The sequence below is a fragment of the Ambystoma mexicanum genome, chromosome 2q, assembly GCF_040938575.1.
Source record: "Ambystoma mexicanum isolate Mex_15411 chromosome 2q, UKY_AmexF1_1, whole genome shotgun sequence".
Classification (NCBI taxonomy): domain Eukaryota; kingdom Metazoa; phylum Chordata; class Amphibia; order Caudata; family Ambystomatidae; genus Ambystoma; species Ambystoma mexicanum.
The window spans coordinates 1,101,047,324-1,101,060,308 of record NC_090924.1 but is presented as its reverse complement, the minus strand read 5'-3'; the positions used below and the strand labels follow the sequence as shown (position 1 = coordinate 1,101,060,308).

The 12,985-nt window shown below is 46.4% G+C and overlaps 1 protein-coding gene across 2 annotated transcripts in view; it reads right to left on the bottom strand.

Annotated features, from left to right (window-relative positions):
• The window catches only part of VPS50 (VPS50 subunit of EARP/GARPII complex), a 2,190,829-nt gene that overhangs the window by 544,455 nt on the left and 1,633,389 nt on the right, over positions 1-12,985 (bottom strand). The gene's annotated exons all lie outside the window — the stretch shown is intronic.

Below are 12,985 nucleotides of genomic sequence, written 5' to 3'. Positions count from 1 at the left end.
CTAGACATTTTAATTAACCTTAGTGATCTAATCACTGTTATCCTTAAACCTAAGTCAAAAATACTGATCATGGGTGATTTCAATCTGGGCTATGACGATATAGCATACTCCCAATCTACATTAGTCACTAATACACTCTGTGATCTGGGTTTTACGAAGCATGTTAGGACATCCACCCACATTAAGGGAAGAATCCTGGATTGGGTTCTTACCCAAAACCTCTCAATTTCCAATCTGGGGTGTAACCACTGCCCTTGGTGTGATAATTATATACAGGACTGGAATATGTGTTTTCCAAGTCTCAAGAGAACCAAGCCTCACAAGAGTTGGGTGACGTGCAGGAACTTGCACACATTGACCCCAGACACCATGGCTACTTTTATAGCCGCCACTATTAATAATCTAGACTCTCCGAACTCTGCTGAAGAGTTGACTAAGGCCTATGGTGGCACTCTTGAAAGAGCCATCAACAATCTGGCTCCATTGAAAACACGCCTATCTAAAGACAGGCCAAAAAAAGCCCCCCCCTGATATCCAACTCCTACTCACAGCTAAATTCAGGGCGCTGAAACAATGGGAACAACTTCACTCAGCAGAAGATAAAACCATTTATGCCAATTGTTAGGCAGAAACCTGTGCAGTTCCCTTAGGGAACACTGCAAAAGATTTAAGACTACAGGTGTTGGCAGTAAACCCACTTGGTAGCAGTCTGCACCACCCAGATTTACCTGGTAGCTGTGGCTGAGCAGTCAGACTTCCCTCAAGAAGAGTTAGGCAGCATGCAAAGTATACACAATTGGCACTCAGATACCACAATACAAGCAAACACTGACCAGAGCTTTGGTATCAAAGTATATAATTATTTATTTAAAAACACACGGTTTGAAACACTCCAGCACTCTTATTGTAAAATATTCTAAACACAGTTACTATTGTAATATATACACCCCTTTTCCTTATTAGATAAGTCACAGTAAAACACCACTTATTTTAAAACAGAGGTGAGCGCTTAACTAGATTGCACTCCAATAACTTTGTGAGAAAGGGAGGGAAAAAGACAGAAAATGGAAAGGTACACCACTTTAAGATTCAGGAACACTGTTGCAAGGCAGAAGAACAAAAGTCACTGGTGAGCCAAAGTCCAAAGGCTGGGCCCCCTCTTAGAGAGAGCAGAGCACAAATGCGCCCAAGATCACACAGTTACACTAGGCTTAGAAAGTCTTGCAGAGGGTTCAAAATGAGTTTAGAGAGGCTTAGGAAAGTTTAGCCAGGGTGTCCCAGGCTAACCCAGGTTCGAAAGCTGGGGGCTAAATCTACCCCGTACAGTCGGTAGCAAGGGAAGCCAGGCGGAACACGGTACCTTAAGTGGGAAGGATCCTCCAGCGGTGGCAGTTGTTCCTGGTAGTGGGTGCAAGTTGCGTCGTCGTCCAGGGGAAGAGAAGATCTCAACTTGGAGGAAAGATGAAGGTCGTTACACTACCAGGGCAGAAACCAGCCGCTGAGTTTTCCGGTTAAAGGTGGTACCTTTGTTTCGCGGTCGTGGTAAAACGTGGTATCCCGGTTGCCGGGGTGCTTGGCACAGGCAAGGCGGCCACGAGGTACGTCGGGAAAGCGAAAAGACGGTGAAACTGGTTATCCCCACCAGTCAAAGGAAGAAGACTCTCCAGCGGGAGATCTCCTCTGTTGTTGGGAAAAGTGGTGAGGCAGTCCAGCAGGGCCCCACCGGTGGTGGTGTCGTGGCAGGTCGGCTCAGCTTCTCCCTCGTCGGATTCTTAGGTCCTGTGGCGACTTCTGAAGTTCCAGTCCCCAAAGCCCTGCTTTTATGCAGCAAACCCCCATTCACTCAGCCTAGCTGTCACTCAAACATGTTAAGTGGTCAGCCGGCCGGCTCACCACTTGGGCCAATCAGGATGGAGTGCGACTTGAGTTGCCTAAGTGGAACAAAGGCGCGACTTGGGTTGGAGTCACAGAAGAGAACACAAACGCCATTTTAGAATCAAGTTTTGGCAAAAAATACCAACCGGAGAATTAATATTAATTAAATAAACCGGCGGTATGTTCGAGGCTACCGTAAATAATTAAATAAAGATAGTATCCTAAAACAAAGGGAAATCCCATAGGAAAATATTCGCGGTTGAATATAAAAAGTAGTATTCACTGCCACCAGCCAAAACTTGATCGGGGGGACGGAGACGTGCCCCCTCGACTAGTAGACCCCGGGGCAATTGAATTGCCCCAGCCAGTACGTCCACAATATGATGGTTTGTACTGGTTCTGTTCAGAATTTAAGACTAGTAAAGTCAATGGTGACTTTACATGCCCTGGGAGACAGTAGTCAGTCCCAGGGTATGGAGTCTATACTGGGGGGTCACTATGACACCCCTGTGTTACTGCACGGAGGGTGCTGTGTAACACACATCACAAAAACACATGAAGCCCTATGGAGTAAAAGAACCCATAGCCCATTAAACACATCTAGATTCAAAGAAACACACTCAAATCATGCCCAAGAGTGAGGGTAAAAGAGTCTCACTCTTGGCAGGAGAAAAAAATAAACCCCAAAAATCCAGCAAAGCTGCTGGGGGACTCACTAGGTTAGGAAATTTAGCCTAAACAGAGAATTCTCCCTAACACCAATACGACAAAAATATATAAAAAGGCTATGTTGAATGCAAAAAGATGTTGCTACGATAATAGAATCTCCGGAGCAACCTCAAGCTCAGGTGAACTATTTAAGATTCTCAAGGAACTGTAAGATCCCTGCCCAGTCCGCATGCAGGTGGTAAAGGATGCTAGCTGGTGTACATCCATCCAACAGGCCATGATGAATAAAACAGAGACCATAGAAAAAAATGTAGCAACCTAAATTGACTCCTGTATCGAAGTTAATGTGACCTTGCCACCAGCAGGCCCCAATACAGTCACTGTTAAATTTGAGATCCAGCCCATCTCTGAGCAATACCTGCAGAAGATTCTCAATCACCTAAAACCAACTAACTGTAAGGGGGATGTCTGACCCGCCATAATAGTCAAACAATGTGGCAACCAACTTGCCCCTCTTATCACCAAATGTATAAACCTTTCCTTTAAAGAGAGTGTTGTCCCCCTTTGGATTAAAAAAGCCTGGATTTCACCTCTTATAAAGAAACCCACTTTTGACCAGAATGTGCCGGGTAACTACCGGCCTATTACGAATGTGCCGTATTTACTAAAGATTGGGACGAAGTGGAACAGCTACAGATTGAGGAGTTCCTGTCCAACCATAAGGTTCTGGGGCCTAAACAACCAGGTTTCCGATGAGGTTACAACACTCAGTCGACTGATCTTGACCTTAAATCCAGTACGTTAAATATATTTGACAAAGGGAACTCGGCTCTGCTAGTGCTACTAGATCTATCTGCACCATTTGATATTGTGGATCATACCTTCCTTGCGGACAGACTATGTAGCACGGCACATTTTTCTGCTGCAGCATCTAACTGGGTTCAATCATTTCTATCTGACCGGACCGCAAGAGTTTTCTTTCAGGGCTCACTGGAAGAGGAATTTCAGTCTCCTGCAGCATGCCGCAGGGCTCTTGTTTATCACCTATGCTATTTAATATCTTTATGCTCCCTTTGTTCCAACAACTGGATGCAGCCAAGATCATCTATGCTAATTATGCAGATGATTCTCAGTGTCTTATGCCACTATCAGGTGACTATATCACTGATTCCATTGCCCTAAATTGTATTTACGGGAGAATACAAAGTTGGATGCAGGTGAATAGACCAGCTCTAAACGATTCAAAGACTGAACTGATGGTTGTGGGTACAGCTCACCAACTACAAAAAATTAGTCAAGAGTACTCCGAGTTCAACATGTCTAATTAAAACTCAACCCAAGGTCAAGACTCTTGTCTTGGAGTCACTCTTGACCAAAACTTGTCAATGCAGGCTCATGTAAGCAGCCTAGTCTCCTCCTCCTCTTATTACCTTAAATTATTAGCCCAGCTTCACCCCTTTTTGAGCATTACCAACTGTGCCATGATTGCACGTGCCATCACAAGGGCCAAGCTTGACTATTGCACTAGCCTTCTGCTTGGGTAACCAAAGGGGAACTATTCCGACTTCCCATGGTTCAGAATATTGCTGTGCGCTTTGTAATGGGGATGGGTAGGGCAGATCATGCTTTCCTAGCCAGAAGGGCCCTGCACTGGCTGCCAGTGAACAGTCGTATTCTGTACCATGTGCAATGCATAACACACTGATGCCTCTATGGCCTGGGCCCAGAATATCTAGCCCATCCACTCCATTGGCTGCCTGCACACAGGAGCTTGCGTTCCAACACATCCCTTTTGGTGATGTGATGTTCCAAACCCTCCTGTGTGACAAAAGGGTAATTCCCACATGCAGCCCACAATATGCAAGCATGCTCATCGATTCCAGCCTTCAAGAAGGCCCTGAAGACAGCACTTTTTTGCTTAAGTTCCTTGAACTAGAAGTTTAATGGCCATCTTCTCTCGCTTCTCTTATTGGTGTTTTTTTTTTCTACATATGTCTTGTTTAGCTCCCCCATACCCACGGGCTCCATTTATGCGCTATATAAATAAACTAAATAAATACATTTTAAAAAGGCCAACTGGCCGTGTGTCTTACACATACATTGCTGCAACCATCCCCATAATGCTGTGCCCACGTGCAATCTCCACCATGCCCATCTGCCCAAATCTGTGGGGTACCATATCTAAAGTGTTTTGCATGCCAACACACATGGAAGAATCATACCTGACAGAAATGCAAATGTCCCCTACAGGCACTCACGCATCACCAGAGGCTTCGGAGGACGACGAGGGGGCAGGTTCATCTGGAAATGGCGCCTCAAGGCCCTCAAGGTCTGCCACCACAGCACCTCACAAAGGTGCACACAGGCTACGCCTAGGCGGATGGACCGCCGTGGGATGCCACAACCCAGCTAGGCCAAGCCTGCGGCAAAATCAAAGGCCACCAGGAGAACCCCAATGCGCACTGCACCCACTCCTGCAGTGACTGACACTGAGGGCACATCTCCAGGCAGGGCAACTATGGAGACACAGGTGGACATCATCCAAGCGTCACTGCCTGCAGTAGGGCCACAAACTCAAGAGAGCCCTCATCGCCACCAGCGTGCACATACATCGGAGCCGGACATCGACACGCCATCCGATGGCTCCTCGGCCTACATCCCAGAGCCAATGCACAGCCCCCTTTCCATCCAGCACACACCACCAAGTAGAACTGTGTTTCAGAGGCTGGTGGAGATGGAGAGGCGACAGAGGGAGATGGAGGCAATTGGTCACACCATTCTGAATACCTGCAGGAAATCCGTGACTGTCTGCAAGGTGCCACCCGCAGGATTGTGCGGACCATGACAAGGAATCGGGCAGAGGCAGCTGCCAGTACGGCCACCCTGACTGTGTATGGTCAGAGGGTTAGGTAGATGATGGAAGGGGTCTGGGCACTTGCTCAGGCCATCTGCCAGAGCACACCGGTCAGACTCAGCACATCAGGGGGCCAGGCTTAATAGCCTCCAGTTTACCGACACCCATCGAGGAGTCACAGCAGAGTACACCAAGGTGCCGGTCCCGGCACCATTTGGGCTCAATGTCACCGGGGGCTGACATGGGGAGAAAGAGGCCATAGATATAAATAACATTGAGACACATTTTGCCCCAAGTGGCTGTGCTGGGGAGTTGGTGGTGGGTGGGCGGAAGAGGGATAGTGTGCTGGAGAGTTGGTGGTGGGCGAGGAGGGGGAATAGTGTTCTTGAGAATTGGTGGCGGGTGGGGGGAGCGGTGTAGTGTGCTGGGGAGTTAGTGGTGGATGGGGGTACGGGGGATAGTGTGATGGGGAGTTGGTGTTTAGGGGATAGTTGGGGCACATCATTTAATTAAAACTGTTGAACTTCATCAATGCGAGGACATTCCCGATTGTATAAATGTTGTGTTTATTAATAGAGGTGAGAGTCACACAGTCGTGCATGGCTTGTGCCATGTGAATGTGTCATAAGAAATTGTCTATCAGTCCCTGGCAAGCCAGTTTCCAATCCCTCACATCATCTCTGGCAATGCGTGCATTTGCCTCTGCCACAGGCACTGCTTCCTCATCCTCAGGGGGTGGCATGTCCGCGTCAGGGGGTAGCTGTACATTTCACTTCAGGCAGATATTGTGCAGCATGATGCATACAAGCACAATTTTACCCACTTTCGCTGGCGCGTACATCAGGGCTTCACCGGTACGGTCGAGGCAGCGGAAATGTGCCTTCAGGAGCCTGAAGGTATGCTCTATGCACACACGGGTCCTGCTGTGAGCGTGGTTGTAGGCAATATTGTAGGTTCGTCTCGGGAGGATAGCTCAGCGGCAACATGCTCGCCTTGGAAACAAGATAACACAGAGCAACACAGGTTCGATCCCCAGGATCAAATACTGCAGTGTTTGTGGATCAAGCACAGGAGTCATCAGCCAGGGCAGGTGTGGGTATCCAGAGTCACCTGATGGGGAGGCACAGCCATTACTCACAGAGCAATGTGTGGAGGTGGCCTTACACAGTATCAGGGCAATGGACATCATGTGTATGCATATGGGGCTTCATTTCTTGGCATGCGTCTGTACTATGTCTGTGCATGCTGAGTCACTCGTATCATGCATTATTTTTGCTTCACATGCACCCTGTGTCCTTGCAGCAGATCTTATGTAAGGTGTCTGTCAGTGACATGTGCAGCTGACATGGTGGCTGTCTTGTGGCAGTGTATTTCGCACGTGCATGTGGCATGCTGGGTTTGCCATTGGCCCTCCCTACGCTTCTGTGGCCAGAGGGTCGGCATTGTGGGCTGGGCGCAAATGGGTGCATGGCTGTGGTACTGGCAGGGTTGCTGTTGTGTGATGTTATGACGCCATTTGTCAGCATTGCTTTGGATTGTGCATGTAGCATTGTGCTACCTGTAGTCATGTTTGTGTTTGTTAAAAAAAAGGTAGCAGGCGCCCCTCTCTCGAAAGAACAAGGCATGATAACCTGTTCAGTGGTTATTAACCACATTGAGAGTTCGCAGCCATTGCTTTTTGCTCACTGTACCTTCACAGATGGGAAATAACCATTTGTATATCAGTCTTTGTCCCGCCCACAAGAGCAGTCCAGCACCGAAATGCTATGGCAATTCCTCTCTGAACAAGAGTACCATCAGCAACCCCATACACGTGTTTCAGCCTTGTTGGGCATCATCAGTGAGGTGAATCTGAGCCTATCTAAGCACAGTGAGCAGGGAGTCCATGTCTGGTTGCCCCCAGGTAACCTAGGCTGACCAACCCCAAGGTCCTTTCAAAATTACAAAAAAGGTAGCAGGCGCCCCTCTCTCGAAAGAACAAGGCATGATAAGCTGTTAGGCATGTTTGTGTTTGTAGTTGCTACTGTAGGTGTTCATCAGCTTCTCCATCCAAATAAGTATGACATGTGCATGCTACCTGGGCTGTACTGTGATCTTGGTGCCTATGGTGATCAGGTACGATCTGCAGCATATTGCTTCCAGCTTTTTGAAGAAACCCCTAGGGATGTCATATGGCACATTCGCAAAATAATGTAGGAATCTAGGGAGCACCACCATCTTTAGTAATGCAGCTCTGCCCCTCAGTTACAGGGGTAATTTAGCCCAGAAGTCCATAGAACTTGTCACTTTATTTGCTGCCTTCTGTGTATTTTGTATGTGTTCCGTCTTGGGGTCATGATATATATTCACTACCAGATATTTGAATGTTTCCACCTCGCACTTCACCGACAGCACAGGTAATGTGTCCAGCGTCTTCCCCGTGTAATCTGCTAAAGGGAACAAGCACGATTTCTTTTCGCTAACTGTGATGCCCGAGAGATCCCGGTACCGCCCAAGTACATCTAGTATATATTGTAAGTTGGGCTCCGGGTTTTCTAAGTAAATGAGCATGTCATCACCGTACAGGGAAATCAAATTCCACATGCCTTGTACCTCTATGCCGGCCTCCTGGTAATCCTTCCGGAGGTACGCCGCTAGAGGTTCTAGATTGTTCCGAGATCAGGTTGCCTGTCTTGATGCTAGCCCCCGGCTTGTTGTACAGCAGGGACACCCATTTTGTGTATGTGGGCCCTATGCCAAAGCTATTCAATGTAGCTAGCAGCCATGGCCATCTGACCGAGTCAAAATGAGGCTATTGCGTATAGGTTCATGGTATTCTTAATGTGGTCTATAATGTGGTGCAACCTCTGTAGGTTCGCTGTAATATTTCTGTCCGGGACGTATCCCGTTTGATCTGGGTGTATGAGCTTGGCTATAACCTTTTTGAGCCTGTTGCCCATTAAGGCTGTAAGTATTTTCCCATCTTGATCTAGTAGTGACAGGGGCCTATATGAACTACAATCTGTATCAGGTTTATTTGGTTTAAGAAGCAGTATAATAAGGGATTCTCTCAACGACAGCAGGAGGGTTTTCGTGTTGAAGGCTTCATTCAGCTTTGTTAACAGCGGAAGCATGATATCTGCTATGTATTCTTCGTCACATTCACTGGGTAGCCCTTCTGTTCCAGGCATCTTACCCGTTGGTAACCCTCTGATGGTAAGTTCTAGCTCTTCTCATGTTATGGGGGCTTCTAACTGTGCCGCAGCTTCTTTGTCTAACTGTGGGAGATCTATGTGCACCAGGGCATCTACTATGTCCTGGGGCTGTATCTCGGCTGTGTCTGCATATAACTGTTTGTAATATTTAAGAAAACAATTATTTATCACTTCTTGTGACGCAACCACTGCCCCGTCTTGACCTATAATTGACCCTTTCACCTCGTGTTTGGATTCACTTTTGTATAGCCAGGCCAACAGACGCCCAGGTTTGTCTCTGTCCGCATGTTGTTTTTCTACGTATTTAGTGTAGCTCAGGGTGCTTAACCTATCCCAGTGTTTCAAGCATTCGTGTTTCAGGCGGTTAACCTCACAGGCTTCCTCCATTGTTTGTCCCCCTGCGCTGTCTATTTCTTCAATTGCAGCTTCCGCATCAGCTATGTCTTTTACTATTGTAGGCTGTATACCCCCGCCTTAGCTATTGCTATTCCTCTAATTACCACTTTAAAGGCCTCTCATAGTACCCCAGTAGATGTTACACTGCCAGTATTATTTTCAAAGTAGTCTTTAATTCCCTGTCTTTGGTGTTCCCGAAACACCACGTCTTTCAAGGCCTCGCTTCAAAGCTTCCAGGGTGGAATGTGTGTTCTAAGTGGGAAAGCGCGCCATGATATTATTAGCAGTGAGTGGTCCGACAGCACTCACGCTTTATATTCTGCTGTGGTGAATTCGTTTAAGGTTTCTATGCCTGTAAAAAGGTAATCTAGTCTGGTATCGAGGTTTGTTGGGACAGCGCAGTGAGAGTATCCCGGATCTTGCGGGTGGCGGTCTCTCCAAATATCTGCCAAGTTAAACTCTTGCAACAGGGTGTTTAGGGCTTTAGCCACAGGGGTTGGGTGTGTGTATTTGTTGTCCGACCTATCTAGTTTGGGATCTAGTACACAATTAAAATCCCCCGCCCCCCTCCGACACCAACGTGCAGTTTCTATGTGTTGCGTTGTGCTCAAATATGTTCTGGCACTGGTGCTCATGTGGTGTCCTGTAGAGATTCACCTGAGCGCTCCACATGCGAACATGAATTTGGGGGAACCGACCAGATGCTAGACCAATTCTGCAGAATACCAAACAGGTATTAGAGCCGGGAAGGAAATGTGGTTGCAGGAAATTGGAAATTTGAGACCTTAGACAATAAGTTAGATTTACAATTCAGGAGGATATTGGTCATCCACTTAAAACACGATTGTGCTAAAAGGAAAGTCTAGCCTTGAGAAAGACACTTCTGTCGAAACACGGGTTGGCTGTTCAACCAGGACTAATAGGGAATAAACATATAAATGAAGAAGTTTATGTATCTATTTGTGAATAGCTTTAATAATATTACAGAACTTATCTAGACCGCAGCGATACATTTTGAGGATAGCGCAAAGTGCTGGTGGTACTAATATTTCTTATACAGCTTACGGTTTAGGATTTCACAGAAACCGTTAGCCACGCAGCTGCCCCTGCAATACACAAAAATCTCAGGTCCCAGCGCAACTAGACAATACTTATACCTACTCTACTTTCTATAATACATTTAGAGTTGATTCCAACTCTGCTTTGCACAGGCTTAACAGCTTGGGACCCTACAAGGGATTTTTCTACAAACTCTCTAAGTTTTTATTTTTTTTAATGTATTTTTATTATTTTCCACATGTATAGTTACTAACAACATGACATTATCAAACAACCAACCAAGAATTTCCCACCCTCCCCCGATCATCTGTGCACGTCTTCTCTGGGAAGTCTCTTACGCCCTTCACAGGAATAGGTCCAATATCCCTATTTTGTGTGGGCACCATTGTTCTTTATAGTGTGCTTGGAGGTAGCCCAGAACTAGCCCCCAATCGTTTCTGAACTTTTCGTGTTCTCCTTGAATGTTGTATGTTAGTAGTTCCATGGCCAGATGGGACCACACCCTTTTTGTCCAGTCCACTGCGAGTGGTGGGGTTTTATGTTTCCAGTTATATGCTACTTCCAGCCACGCCCCTATCAATAGGCCCATAAAGTTCCTTTTCTGTGTGACATTCAGTTGTTTATTCCTGTGATCCCATAGACCCCCTAGCCACACTTCGTCTCCTATGTGTTCTGCCCCCGGGATTTTTTTTTCTTCATTTGGGCTTTAATCTCCTCCCAAAATGGCCTTAGCCTCGGTCATTCCCACCATATATGTCGCCAGTCTCCCTTCCCGCCACATTCCCTCCAGCATCTATCTGGGGAGTTAGCGTACATCGTATGCAGTCTCTCCAGGGTATAATGCCATTGCTTCATCACTTTCAACCACGTTTCTCTAGTTTGGATGGCCCTCGTCAGTTTTGGTATTGTGCGCCATATGTATTCCCATCGTTCCCTGGGGAATGTGTATCACAGGGTTTTCTCCCACCTTTTCATGCATTGCCATGTGGCTGGTTCAGCTTGTGCATTTACATATTTGTATGTGTTGGAGACAAACTTGTGCATTCCTGTGTGCGTCATGATGTAGGTTTCAAAGGGAGTCAAATTCCTGGACGCTGCATCTTTAACGCGGGGTGTACTCAGCTAGTGATGTAGTTATAAAGGTCATTAGGGGTCAAGTTCAGTAGTGTTGTGCAGTCCGCGAATGACCTTATCTGCTGGTCTTGATACATATGATACATATCTCAGACCTTCTTGCACCCAGCCTCCTCCCATTTTCGTAAGGCTCCCCTTTCCATTCCTGGTGGGAATTCTGGGTTGCCAAAAAGTGGCATAAACGGGGTGGGGTCTTTAGTTAGTTTTTTTTTATAGCCTCATCCCACACCCTCATTGCAGCCTTCATTATCTCACTAATGTGCATATTGACGTGTCTGAATCATTTATTGATCCATAACAAATGTCTGGTGGAGGTTTTTGCTACTGCCCGAGCCTGCGTCTCCCAGAATTTTTCCCCATTTTCCGGAATCCATTCCTTCAGTACCCAGAGCTGAGCGGCTTCATAGTATTTCTTAAAATGTGGTAGGGCGCACCCCCCCTCCCTTCTGTGTGCTGTCAGGACAGAAACTCTAGGGGTTTTATATTGCCATACATAAACTGAGACCATCTTCCTGAGTGACTTAAAGAACGCTGGGGGGATTCTTATCGGGAGGGCTTAGAATAGGTACATTAGTTTTGGGAGTATCGTCATTTTCACTGCTGTAATTCTGTACAATACTTTTTATCTAAGAAGTGCCTTAGCTCCATAGACTGCGTTCCAATTGACTTTGGCTGTCCTGGCTCCCTGCAGACTCTTCTAGTCCACTCACTTTGATATTGTTTGTCCCTCATAGGTGGTAACATGTTTTAGACTGTTACTGCTGGGAAAGGCTTGTCTAGATGTCATTGGAAGATTTAGTTGTCCTCACTCCTTAAACCCTCTCCTTCTGCGAACTCAAATTCTAAAAAGTATAACTAGTGTGATATATAAATGAAAGTGATCGTGGGACCTTGGGTTTGGAACTGTCCTTGCTAAGCTTTGTTGATTGTTACTGTGTCTTTCTTGCTTGCTGCCGGGTCATAGGATGTGTTTTAAGGTAAAGACCACACCTCCTTTTTTTGCTTTCACATAACCCAGCCCATCAGAATTGAGGCATCTTGCTGGAGGGCACCGATGTTGGCAGAACTGTGGCGAAGGGAACTGGCACAGAGACCTTGATGCCTGAGGGTGGGGCAGCAAGGTGCTAGGCCAATTTGTATCCTATCCAGCCGAGTCCGTAGACATGCGGTCTTGCGAGGAAGCCCTGCCTGCTTTTCCAAGTGCGGTGGGTTCTGCGGTCACATCTGGTGCTGAGGCTGAAGCTGTTGATACCGGGGTTTTGGTGAAAATATCCAACATCTTGAGCAGCAAACCCTCCCAATCGGGGCAAAGTGTGCATCAGAATATTTCAGATGTGCATGCCAAGTACTGTATGTAGATTTTAATGTTGAATGACTAAAGAAGTATGTTGTGTCATTATCAAAATTGTAATTCTCCCATGAGAAAATAGACAACTTATGCACACTCATTATTCCATGACCATCATCAACAGGATGCAAGAGACTGGTATGCCAAGACATTTGGTGTATGTGAAACGTCAAAGCTCATTAACAGCATGTGGGTTCAGCAGCCCACAGATAACAAAATAAATGAACGGCCAGTTACAATCCTATACTAATGCTCAATACAAGGGTTTACAGAGTATCCAATGATATTAACGAATACAAAATGAAGAATAACTTTTTAACGAATAGAAAATAATGAAAAAACACAGAATTTGTTATTAAAAATATATATGGGTGAGGTAAGGGATTAAAACAGGTGGGGAGGGGTTTGGGGTAGGGTTATAATCATGGGGAAAGGTGTTTAGGGGGTAACCACCTC